The sequence below is a fragment of the Carcharhinus amblyrhynchos genome, chromosome 12, assembly GCF_965287045.1.
Source record: "Carcharhinus amblyrhynchos chromosome 12, sCarAmb.v2.hapA, whole genome shotgun sequence".
NCBI lineage: Eukaryota > Metazoa > Chordata > Chondrichthyes > Carcharhiniformes > Carcharhinidae > Carcharhinus > Carcharhinus amblyrhynchos.
The window spans coordinates 77,752,993-77,766,189 of NC_137335.1; the positions used below are offsets into that span (position 1 = coordinate 77,752,993).

General features: G+C 47.2%; 1 protein-coding gene across 6 annotated transcripts in view; it reads left to right on the forward strand.

Moving 5' to 3' along the window:
* smyd3 (SET and MYND domain containing 3) overlaps nt 1-13,197 on the forward strand; it is a 664,143-nt gene that overhangs the window by 472,677 nt on the left and 178,269 nt on the right. The window lies entirely within an intron of this gene.

The window sequence follows — 13,197 nt, forward strand, 5'->3', positions numbered from 1 at the left end:
AAGATTGTCCTGGTGTCAGGCTGTGGACTGGAAGATGTTTTATCCTTTCTACAGTCTGGGTGGATCAGATGCCTTGAGTCTGGTTTCACTCTGTACAATTCACTGAACTCACTGTGCTTTCCTTCATGAAAGCACAACAACAACTTACGTTTATACGGCACCTTCAGTTTAATAAAACTTTCCAGGATGCTTCACAGCAGCATTACAAAAGAAAAGTGACACATAGAGAAATATTAGTCAGAAAGTCAAAAGCTTGCCAGAGAGGTAGGTTTGAACCAAGAACAGAGAAAGAAGGAGGACAGCTGGAGATAGAGAGAGAGAGAGAGAAAGAGAGAGAAGGACAGATAGAGAGGACACAGAAAGATAGAGATGGAGGACAGACTGAGAAAGAGGAGGAAGGGTCAGAAACATAGAAAGAGAGAGAGAAAGAGAGGACAGACAGAGAGAGGAAGAGGATAGATGGAGAGAGAGAGGAGCGCAGACCAAGAGAGAAAGAGAGAGTAGGACAGATGGAGAGAGAGAGAAAGAGGAGGACAGACAGAGAGAGAGAGTAAGAAGACAGATGGAGAGAGAGAGAGCGAAAGAGGATAGACATAGAGAGAGGACAGACAGAGAGAGAAGGAAGAGGACAGACGGACAGAGAACGAAGGGGGATAAAAAGAGAGAGGAGGACAGAAAGCGAGAGAGGACAGACGAAGAAGAGAGAGAGAGGACAGGAGAGGAGGAGAGAGCGAGAGGAGGACAGACAAAGGGAGAGAGAGGGGGACAGAGAGAGGCAGCGGATGGGGGGAGGTGGAGTGGGGAGAGAGGACAGAGAGAGAGAGGCGAGGAGCTGTCAGGAGGGAATCCCAGAGCTGGTGGCCCAGGCAGCTGAAAGCATGAGCAGTGATAGTGAGCGATTGGAGTTGGAGAAGGCGAGTTAGTTGAGTGCAGATAGCATGGCCGGAGGAGATTACTGAGATAGGCAGCAAGGCCCTGTGTCAGTGTGGGAACATGCTGCAAGGAGCCTTCGCTTCCAGTTGGTAATTAAGAGCAGGGGAAGGATTCAGGAATAATTACAAGATTATAAAAACCAGTTCACACTGGGCTTTGGGAGGAACTGGAAGAATCTGTGTCTTCCCTCTATCCTTGGGAATAAACCAGCTTTTAGGAAAAGACTAGCTTCAGATTTTACAGTCAATGGAATTAACACCACGGAAGGATTTAAAATCAAGGATGAGAATTTTAAAAGATCTTCCAGAGCCGGAGCCAATATATTTTTAAACTGGGATCAACTGGAGAATCCCAAGGCTGTCCGGTTTGGGTCAGAGGGACCCAGAATATCATCAGCAGAGTCCCAGCCTCAGTAGTTTTCTCCCCCGCAGTGTGTGGGCCTGTTGCCCCCATTGCAGCTGCCTCCTCACCCCGTTTCATCAATACTCAAGTCTTTCCCTTGTGCAGTTGATGCTGCCTTTGGGGCATCTCTGCGAATAAATTACACAGTCCCATTCTCCTCAGTGGGTTTATAATCTTCTACCTCACTGCACCCTGCCCCAGTCGCTGTCTCCGGGTAATGCACAGCGGTTAGCACTGCTGCTTCACAGCGCCATCAACCCGGGTTCAATTCCCGCCTTGGATCACTGTCTGTGTGGAGTCTGCATGTTCTCCCCATGTCTGCATGGGTTTCCTCCAGGTGCTCTGGTTCCCCCCCATGCTCTTCTGCTCTGTAGGAATTTAAATAACGGCTTTTCATCAGATCTGCCTCCCCCCATCCCCCAGCACTCATTCACCGCACCAGGAAATAAAAACTCTCTCCCTTTCTCTTCTTTCCTTTTTCTCTCTCTCTCTTTCTCCCTCTCTTTCCTTTTCCCTCTTCCTATATATCTCTTCCTCTCTCCCTCTCACTCTTTTGCTTTCTCTCCCTCTCTTTCTTTTTCACTTTTTTCCTTTCTCTCCCTCTCTTCTTTCTTTCTCCCTCTCACTCTTTCCCTTTCTCTCCATCTCTCCCATCTTCTCTCTTCTTCTGCCTCCGTCTCTCTCTCTCTCTTTTCCTTTCTCTCTCTCTCTAACTCTCACATCCTGTCTCTCTTTCCCTCAGTGCTCACCCTGGGCACTCGCACCCACCCTTACACTCTACTTATTCTAATTCACTTTCTCCCTGGTCTGCGTGGATTCCCTGCGGGTGCTCCGGTTTCCTCCAACAGCCCAAAAATGTGTGGGTTGATTGGCCAAGCTAAACTGATTCTAGTGTCAGGGGGATTAGTAGGGTAAATACATGGGGTTATGGGAGAAGTCCTGGGTGGTATTGTGGTCGGTACAACTCAATGGGCCAAATGGCCTTCTTCTGTACTGGAGGGATTCTATGATTCACCATTGAGTATCCAATACTTCCATTCCAAGAATGCAACGCCAACGTGTTGAGTTGAAAGCTATGAGTACTCCTGCTTCACAGTTTGTCTTGTTCTATTCAGGGGAGGTGCGTTCTTCAGAGTTTATAACCATGCGTCCAGTACCAAGGTGGGATTGAATTTACAACAGCTGCAGAAATTAATGTAAATAAAACTATCCCCTGTGCTGTTCCATCTCTAAATTCAGGAAATTGGCCTGTGTAATATTCCTTTGATTACAAAGTGGTACCAGCTTGATGACAGTTTCCATATAATTTACACTTAACACAGCCGACTGCTGTGACCTCAGCTACCACAGCATCTGAAGAAGTCTCATGTTGTCTTTCTATCTCTATTTTAAGTGAAATAAGATGTCCCAGCACGTCACTCCCCTACTTTCCTCCCTGTATCAGCGTCAGCCTGCACATTGGCTCCCTCGGCTGCACCATTGGTACAGGAGTTGGTGAACAAGCGCCCTGGACCCTATTGTGAAGAGGTGATGGAATCAGGGGGCTGGGTTGTTCCGCACAGAGGCCAGAAGCAGGGACTGGGATTGTTCCCAGCTCCCGAGTCTGCTTCCCATAGGAAACTGATTGATTCAAGTTAAAAATTTCACGTGGTGGAGCCCTAGTTGCATAGAAGCATGGAAGATAGAGCAGGAGGGGGCCATTTGGCCCTTCGAGCCTGCTCCGCCATTCATCATGATCATGGCTGATCATCCAACTCAATAGCCTAATCTTGCTTTCTCCCCATAACCTTTGATCCCATTCGCTCCAAGTGCTGTATCCAGCCGCCTCTTGAATACATTCAATGTTTTGGCATCAACTACTTCCTGTGGTAATGAATTCCACAGGCTCACCATTCTTTGGGTGAAGAAATGTCTCCTCCTCTCCATCCTAAACGATCTACCCTGAATCCTCAGACTGTGACCCCCTGGCTCTGGACCATTAGGGAATATCCTCCCTGCATCTACCCTATCTGGTCCTGTTAGAATCTTATAAGTCTCTATGAGATCCCCCCTCATTCTTCTGAGCTCCAGTGAGAAATCCTAACCTAGCCACTCATACATCAGTGCCGCCATCCCTGGAATTGGCAAGGAGACAGTTTGCTATCCAGTTAACGGCAGCGGGTGGGGAAGGCCAGTCAGAGGTACAGGTACAAAGTAAGCAGGAGGATGCCTCAACAGGAACGTGCTCTCTAAGCATTCTTTTAGAAGTTTTATCACCACTGTGGTGTGCTGGGGGGTGGGGTACTGTATACATGGCATCTTTTTTGGCTGCACCCCCATCCTCGCAGCCAGGATGGGCCAGTAGGCCCTACCCAAGAGAGTTCAAACAGCTGATTTGCCCTTCTGTTGCCACGGGAAACTGGATGTAGACTGAAAAATGCCTGTCCACCTCCTGAACTCACCCATACTGAGTCTCATAATGAGACTGACTATACCCCTTCCCCCATCTCGCAGGGTGGAGAGGGGAGGGGGCAGTGTTTCCAAATCTGCCTTGACCTAAAATGGCTGACTGCAGGAATGGAGGTGAGAAGCCAATTTCTCAGACCCAATCTACCTCTGCTCTTGAGGGACCTGAACATTCAGGCCAAGTATCGAAACATAAACATAGAAACCTTACAGTGCAGAAGGAGGCCATTCGGCCCATCGAGTCTGCACCAACAACTATCCCATCCAGGCCCTATCCCTGAAACCCCACATACATGCCCCGCTAATCTCTCTAACCTGCACGTCTCGGGACACCAAGGGGCAATTTAGCATGGCCAATCAACCTAACCCACACTTTGTTGTTGGTGTATGTTTGGAATTATACAGGGGCTTCCTAAGGGCAGATGTAAAGAAACTTTCCTCTAATGGAAAAATTCAGAACAGTTGGGCATAATCTTAAAATTAGAGACAAGCAGGTAGGAATGAAATCAAGAATCATCTTTCCAAACACAGGGACCAAGTCAAGGTGGTATGAGCCTTAAGAAATCTTTGTTGCCTTCAATCAGCAGTGATTCTAGCCTGGAGGAATAGAATTCAGACAATTAGTTGGAAAAGGACTTTGGAGAGAAAGGAACTGAGAGTGAGAAGTTATATGCTGAAAAGTAATCCCTCTAACTCTTAAGCACGACTGTCGTGGGGAAACCTCACTGCTGGAACCATTGCTGGATGGCATGGTGGCAGCACAGTGGTTAGCACTGCTGCCTCACAGTGCCAGGTTCAATCCCATCCTCAAGTGATTGCCTGTGTGGAGTTTGCATGTTCTCCCTGTGCCTGCATGAGTTTCCTCCGGGTGCTCCCACAGTCCAAAGTTTTGCACATTAGGTTGATTGGCCATGCTAAATTGCCCTATAGTGTCAGCGTGATTAGCGGGGTAAATATGTGGGGTTATGTGGATAGGGCCTAGGTGGGATAGGGCCTAGGCTTGATGGGCTGAATGGCCTTATTCTGCACTGTAGGGATGCAATAACTCTATGATTAAGCACCGGTCTCTGTGTATGATAGATCATTTGACCTCCTTCTGCGTTTTGTGAAGTGGAGTGATTGGTAAGTCTGAGAACCTGATTCCAATCCATCTTTCACTGGATTGTGGCCCAATTTGCAACATTTGGCATTGTAATGATTTAATTTACATTAATATTATTGTGAATATTTGATTTGAATTATTATTGTCACATGTATTAGCATACAGTGAAAAGTATAGTTTTTTGCACGCTATACAGACAAAGCATACCATTCATAGAGAAGGAAATGGGAGAGTGCAGAATGTAGTGTTACAGTCATAGCTATGGTGTAGAGAAAGATCAACTTAATGCAAGGTAGGTCCATTCAAAAGTCTGACAGCAGCAGGAAAGAAGTTGTTCCTGAGTCGGTTGGTACGTGACCTCAGACTTTTGTATCTTTTCCCCGATGGAAGAAGGTGGAAGAGAGAATGTCCGGGGTGTGTGGGGTCCTTAATTATGCTGGCTACTTTTCCGAGGCAGCGAGAAATATAGACAGGAGTCAGTGGATGTATGTTCTGTAAAGAAGGCTTTGTGTCTCTTGTGTGTTTTTGTCCATGATTGATTAAACTGCTTGTCTATGAAAGCTGAGAGATGAAAGGGTTTCAATGCTAGGTGCATGCATTTGCTCTGATGGGCCATGGAGAGATTGGATTAACTAGTAAATAGGTTGGGTGTAAAATTTGCATTAGGAGATAGGCATGTACTTGCCTTTTCAGCTGTAAAATTTCAAAGCAAAGTTTCAAAGGGACTTTCACAACTTATAGAAGTTTAATAAATAAACAAGGGAACAAGGTGACATTTTATTGATCGGGAAATGAAGGCAATTGGAAAATATGGGAGATTTTTGTAGATTGATAAGGTTCAGTTCAAAGAGATGCTGGAGTTGGGGATGAAAAGGGAAGCGGATACTTATGGAAAGATGTCAAGCTGAATTCACGTGGTTGTGTGTGGTGAATGTTCCTGAGACCGGCTCTGTGCTGGGAGAAGTGGTTTATTTATTAGTTATTTATTTATTAGTCACAGGTAGGCTTGCACCAACACGGCAATGAAACCGTTGTGAAAATCCCCTAGTCGCTACACTCCAGCACCTATTCGGGTACACTGAGGGAGAATTTAGCACGGCCAATGCACCCAACCAGCACGTCTTTTGGACTGCGGGAGGAAACTGGAACACCCGGAGGAAACCCGCACAGACATGGGGAGAACATGCAGACACTGCACAGACAGTGACCCAAAGGTGAGAATCAAATGTGGGTCCCTGGCGCTATGAAGCAGCAGTGCTAACCACCATGCCACCCAATGAATTTGAAAGAGCCATCCAGTTTACAAGCCAGAAAAGTTTCTGTTTTCTGAACTTTCTTGAATTTCCACAGCTGAGTAGAAGTGTTTGTGGAATCGTGTGGCCTATCTTTACTAAAGTAACAGCAGTTTTTGCCTTGGGTAATATTACAGGATTTTTATGGTTAAAAATTTGTCAGGAAGTCGTTGCTAAGAAAGTCGTTTACTTATGTGTTCTGACTATGTGGGGTTTTTGGGGAGATATTTTGTAAGACAGTTTTAACTGTACAACCTCAATCTGATGCACTTTGTTGTTTTTCTTCTTATAAGAAATATTTTAATTTTTAAAACCCAGACGTTTACTGGAGTTCTATGCTTCTGGGGTCGGTAGGTTCTCCCCTTTATCAAAGATACAAAAAAAAAGGTTATGATCAGCAAGACAAGTTTCCTTCTGGGATCTGGCTTGCTCAGCAAATAACATCTGCTGTGGTTGTAGCAGTATTATCTGTCATATGACCTGGCCCAAGGTAATATATGCTATAAGGAGGACATTTGAGCTGAATTTTGATTCCCATTGTTCAATGGGGAATTAGTTCTGATCCTGATGCCGATGAGATGAGGCTCTCCAAATCCAGAGAGGCAAAAGCAAAACAATTCCCAGATGTGCTCCTTTACCCATTCTCCTGAAAGGCATTGTGTTGGCTGCCTTCATTCGTGGTGCTGGAACCGTGTATTTATATTGCTTCCATCTATTCTCTTGGCAGAGCTGGAGAGAGCTGTTCTCTTGCATAAGTTCCAGCTCCTTAAAGTCTTCATAAAAACATGCTGTCAGGATGGGAGCCAGTGAGCAGAAAGCACTCTCCCCCTTTTCTAATGGGGAATGCACTAAACTGGAACCATTACCTTGCTCCAAACAGCTCCAGTAGTAGACAGTTCCATCTTCAGCATTGCAGGTGACTGCGTGATGGTGTGGCCATTAACAACGTGTTCACAGTTCCAGTTTAAAGAGCACTCAGTCAGCGCTCTTCTTATCTATTCTTGAGAGATGTCATTTTCTGGCCGCAATTCCCCATTTCAATTCATTACCAGTGACAAGCCTCACAATTCCCACGCACCAAGATGCTTCACGTTCTGTCCTCAGTGTAACAGTGGCTGTATTTCTAATCCATTGGTTGCGAAACGCACTGCATCGTTTGTGAAATTTTTATTCAGTTGTGGGACGTGGGCGTTGCTGGATGGCCCGCATTTAGTGCCCATCCCTAGTTGTCCGAGGGACGGTTGAGAGTTAGCCACATTGCTGTGGGTCTGGAGTCGCATGTAGGCCAGACCGGGTAAGAATGGCAGATTTCCTTCCCTAAAGGGCATCCGTGAACCTGATGGGTTTTTCCAACCATCAACAATGGTTTCGTGGTCACCAATCCCTAATTCCACAGTTTTAAAAAAAATTGAATTCAAATTCCATCATCTGCTGTGATGGGATTCGAACACAGGTACTCAGAACATTAGCTGAGTTGCTGGATAGTCTAGTGATAATACCACTAGGCCATTGCCTCCCCTTGTACTGCAGCAACCCACCAAGGCTCTTTCGACAGCACTTTCCACACACATAACCTGTACCACCTGGAAGAACAAGGGCAGCGGGCGGGTAAGATGCTCTTTTCGAGAGGTGATGCAGACTCCATGGGCCAGTGGCTGCCTTCTGGCTGCAGGGATTCTATGGATTCTAGGGCAGCACACACCTGTACAGGTGAACCTTGGAGGAAGGTTACGAGAGAAGGAAGTCTAAATAATTGAGAAGGAGGTCTTAAAATTTAAGTGCCCTGGAGACACTCAAACAGAAGGGATTTAATACGCTCAACATGAAATTAAAAACAGAAGTTTCCTTTTTAAAATAACTAGATTAGCTTCTATGAAATGGCTACCAATTTGCTTAGCCCTGGAATAGAATCATGGAATTCCTACAGTGCAGAAGGAGGCCATTTGGCCCATCAATCTGCACTGATAGCAATCCCACCCAAGCCCTATCCCTATAATCCCACCTATTTACACTGCTGATCTCCTTGACACTAAGGGTCAATTTAACATGGCCAATCCACCTAACACGTACATCTTTCTTAAAAGAATTTAGCATGGCCAATCCACCTAACCTGCGCATCTTTAGTCTGTGGGAGGAAACTGGAGCACCGGGAGGAAACCCACGCAGTCACAGGGAGAATGTGCAAACTCTACACAGACAGTGACCTGAGGCCAGAATTGAACCCAGGTCCCAGATGCTGTGAGGCAGCAGTGCTAACCACTGTGACACCATGTATTAGTGATTATTATATTTATGATGCCGAGTTTTGAACCTGTCACGTAAGTGAAAGTATCTTTCTTACACCGATCCTTTGATAATTTAGGAACTGCTCTGCAGCAGTCTGCTGTGTGGTTTGCTGACTTTATAAATGTAATGATTGAGGGCGTCAATATTTAGGAGTGAGGCAGCCTTAGTAACGATGTGTGATGGTTCTGCATTGCAGCATCATCCTGTAGGTTTATTGGAAAGGCCATAATAATTAGCCATGGAGGAACCTCAGCATTCTTCTTCTTGTGTTCTGTGCCCAAAGGCAGCTCTAACCCACAGCATCATAATCTCCACCACGTGTGGGGAAAGAAAAGTTAAAAGGTAAAGTAAAAGTGAAAGTTTGCTCATTTAGTCACAAGTTAAGGCTTACATTAACACTGCAATGAAGTTACTATGAAATTCCTCTAGTCACCACGGTCCATTCCTGTTCGGGTCAGTGCACCCGACCAGTGTGTCTTTCAGAATGCAGAGGAAACCCACGCAGACATGGGGAGAATGTGCAAACTCCACAAGACAGTGACCCGAGCTGGGAATCGAACCTGGGTCTCAGGCGCTGTGAGGCAGCAGTGCTAACCACTGTGCCACTCAAATCCAGAACCCAAACAGAGTAGGGATTGAACCTGCGCTGTTGAGACCACTTTGATCCACATTGCTAGTCCAACCAACAGAGCTGGCTGCCCCAAAGAGTCCAGGTTGTTGTGACCACGCACATACTCTCACCTGCATGCTGCGGCCTGGAGCGATGGACAGTGATGTTCGAGGCTCCAGTTTCTTTCTATCTCATGGCTGACCGGAATCTCTCCCGATCTTGACACGTCATTGCTGTGGAGAATTGCAGTAAGTAATCTGGTGAGCTGGTACAGAAACAATGGGCCGAATGGCCTCCTTCTGCGCTGTAACAATTCAATAATTCTAGGATTTCCTGGTTGATACTCAACCTGATTGGCTGTGTTGCCATTGAGTCCTGGAGTGGGACACGAACCCAGAGCTTCTGGCCCAGAGGCCAGGGATGGGGAGGTGATGGCTTGGCGGTATTATCGCTGGAATATTAATCCGGAAACTCAGCTAATGTTCTGGAGACCAGGATTCGAATCCCGTCCACGGCAGATGATGGAATTTGAATTCAGTAAAAAATATCTGGAATTAAGAATCTACTGATGACCATGAAACTGTTGTCAATTGTTGGAAAAACCCATCTGGTTCACTCATGTCCTTTAGGTAAGGAAATCTGCCATCCTCATCCTGTCTGGCCTACATGTGACTTCAGAGCCACAGCAGCAATGTGGTTGACTCTCAACTGCCCTCGGGCAACTCAGGATGAACAATAAATGCGGGCCAGCCAGTGACGCACATGTCCCATGAACGAATGAAAAATACTCACTGTGCCACAAGACCTCATTCCATCTCAATTGGAGCGAGACAATCGGCTATATAACCTGAGGGATACCACTCCATACCAAACATGGGATAAGGCAAAGAGGCAGACCTCCATGTACTGCCGCAGCAGCTGGGGGCTTTATTCTGCACCACAGTCGCCACCCAGCCCACTGAGCAAAGAGAGCCCTCGCTTGGGGTAAAATAAAAGTAAAGTGTATTTAGTAATATCACAAGTAAGGCTTGCATTAACACTGCAGTGAAGTTACTGTGAAAATCCCCTAATCGCCACACTCCGGCGCCTGTTCGGGTACACTGAGGGAGAATTTAGCATGGTTAATGCACCTAACCAGCACACCTTTCAGACTGTGGAAGGAAACCGGAGCACCTGGAGGAAACCCACGCAGACACGGGGAGAACGTGCAACTCCATGCAGACAGTGACCCGAGCCTAGAATCGAACCCAGTTCCCTGGTGCTGTGCTAACCACTGTGCCATGACAGGGTTTGTTAAGGGCTGAGCTGAGAAACTGGGGAAGCTGACAAGGTGTGAGAAGGTGATGGGATTGGTGTAAGGAAAGGAGCAGAAACACAGAATTCTCCACCTGCAGCAGTGTTTTGTCAGTAAGCGCAAAAAGACATGCTGATGTTTTGTCAGTAGTTTCTGCCAGTGTTCTCACTTCCATGTCTAAAATGTTAGCCTGTCTTGTTCTCATTCGGTGCTGGTGGCCCTGCTACATAATCGCAACATTTTCGAGCCCTTTCAAACAGATTTTCACTGTTCCGAGGAAGAATCTAGCTATTCAGACTGCACAAATGGATTACACGGTGTGGAATAAGAACTGAAGCGAGAGGCGGATGTTTAGATGTCTCCTTATATAGTCGTGCAGGGAGACAATGTGGTTTTACTCAGCCCTACACAGGGTTTCCAGTCATGTTCCTGGGTGAGAGAGAGAGTACATCAGCTATTTTATCACTGCAGTGTTGGCCAGCACGGTGGCACAGTGGTTAGCACTGTTGCCTCACAGCTCCAGGGACCCGGGTTCAATTCCTCCCTTGGATCGCTGTCTGTGTGGAGTTTGCACATTCACCCCGTGTCTGCGTGGGTTTCCTCCGGGTGCTCCGGTTTCCTCTCTCAGTCCGAAAGATGTGCTGGTTAGGTGAATTGGCCATGCTAAATTGCCCCGAGTGTCAGGGGGACTAGCAGGGTAAATACATGGGGGTAGGGGCTGGGTAACATTGTAGTCAGTGCAGGCTTGATGGGCTGAATGGCCTCCTCCTGCACTGTAGCGGTTCTGTGTTCCTGGGTAAGGATATTTCACCTATTTTGTCCAATTCCGTTCTCTGAACAGCAGTTTAAAATGGGAAATTTGGCTGGTTATATTTTTCCTGCAGCGTCGCTGGTTCGGACTGAACTGCAGATTGAACCAAGGGTCACTGGAGCAGAACCTACACCCTTCTAAAAACCTTATACCGGGCAGAGGATTGCCCAGTCTGCTCCTGTATGTACCAGGATTCAGTGGGACTAATGCCACTGAGTGAGAGATTGTCAACCGTGCCTTAAATAGTGAGAAAAAAAGAATCACTGGCTCACTGATAGGGACAGATTGATGTCTGTCTCTCTCTCTCTGTATATCCAGAAACTAGCCTCTGTACACGCAGTCCTCCCATTACATCTTTCGGGGGGTGGGGGGGGGGGGGGGGTGTGGTGGGGGGGGGCGGTGGAGAGAGCTGCCAGAGATTCTATTGTTCCTGATAAAAGGTTTGGATAAAGTAGACGTGGAGCGGATGCTTCCTCTTGTGAGGCATTCTAGGATGAGAGGTCACTGTCTTAGGATAAGGGGCAGCAAATTTAAAACACAGTTGAGGAGAAACTACTTCTGCCAAAGGGTTGTGAATCTGTGGAATTCGTTACCCCAAATTGCGGTGGGTGCTGGGACAGTGAGTAGATTTAAGAAGGAGTTAGATTTTTAATTGGTGATGGCGCTATCAACCCGCTCAGTTACGGTGCTACCGCTCAGTTACAGTGTTACCCACTCAGTTACAGTGTTACCTGCTCAGTTACCGTGTTACCCGCTCAGTTACAGTGTTACTCGCTCAGTTACCGTGTTACCCGCTCAGTTACAGTGTTACTCGCTCAGTTACGGTGTTACCCGCTCAGTTACAGTGTTACCCGCTCAGTTACAGTGTTACTCGCTCAGTTATGGTGTTACCCGCTCAGTTACAGTGTTACCCACTCAGTTACAGTGTTACTTGCTCAGTTACCGTGTTACCCGCTCAGTTACAGTGTTACCCGCTCAGTTACGGTGCTACCGCTCAGTTACAGTGTTACCCGCTCAGTTACGGTGCTACCGCTCAGTTACAGTGTTACCCGCTCAGTTACGGTGCTACCGCTCAGTTACAGTGTTACCCACTCAGTTACGGTGCTACCCGCTCAGTTACGGTGCTACCGCTCAGTTACAGTGTTACCCGCTCAGTTACGGTGCTACCCACTCAGTTACCGTGTTACCCGCTCAGTTACAGTGTTACTCGCTCAGTTACCGTGTTACCCGCTCAGTTACAGTGTTACTCGCTCAGTTACGGTGCTACCCGCTCAGTTACAGTGTTACCCACTCAGTTACAGTGTTACTCGCTCAGTTACCGTGTTACCCGCTCAGTTACAGTGTTACCCGCTCAGTTACGGTGTTACCCGCTCAGTTACAGTGTTACCCGCTCAGTTACGGTGCTATCGCTCAGTTACAGTGTTACCCGCTCAGTTACAGTGTTACCCGCTCAGTTACGGTGCTACCGCTCAGTTACAGTGTTACCCGCTCAGTTACGGTGCTACCCGCTCAGTTACGGTGCTACCGCTCAGTTACAGTGTTACCCGCTCAGTTACGGTGCTACCCACTCAGTTACAGTGTTACCCGCTCAGTTACGGTGCTACCCGCTCAGTTACAGTGTTACTCGCTCAGTTACCATGCTACCCGCTCAGTTACGGTGTGCAGTGTGTGCATTGAATGTGCAGCTTGTGGCATTGCATGTTCAGTTTGTGGCATTGTGTGTGCAGTTTGTGGCATTGCATGTACAGCTTGTGACATTGCATGTACAGCCTCTGGCATTGCATATGCAGATTATGGCATTGCGTGCAGCCTGTGGCATGGCGTGTGCAATTTGTGGCATTGTGTGTGCAGTGTGTGGCATTGCATGTTCAGTTTATGGCATTGCATGTGCAGCTTGTGGCATTGCGTGTTCAGCTTGTGGCATTGCTGTGCAGTTTGTGGTACTGTCTGTCTGTGGCCTCTCCTTTTCCTCACCGATGCCTGCCTATCTTCACCAAAGCTTTCTGGGGCATTAGACAGATG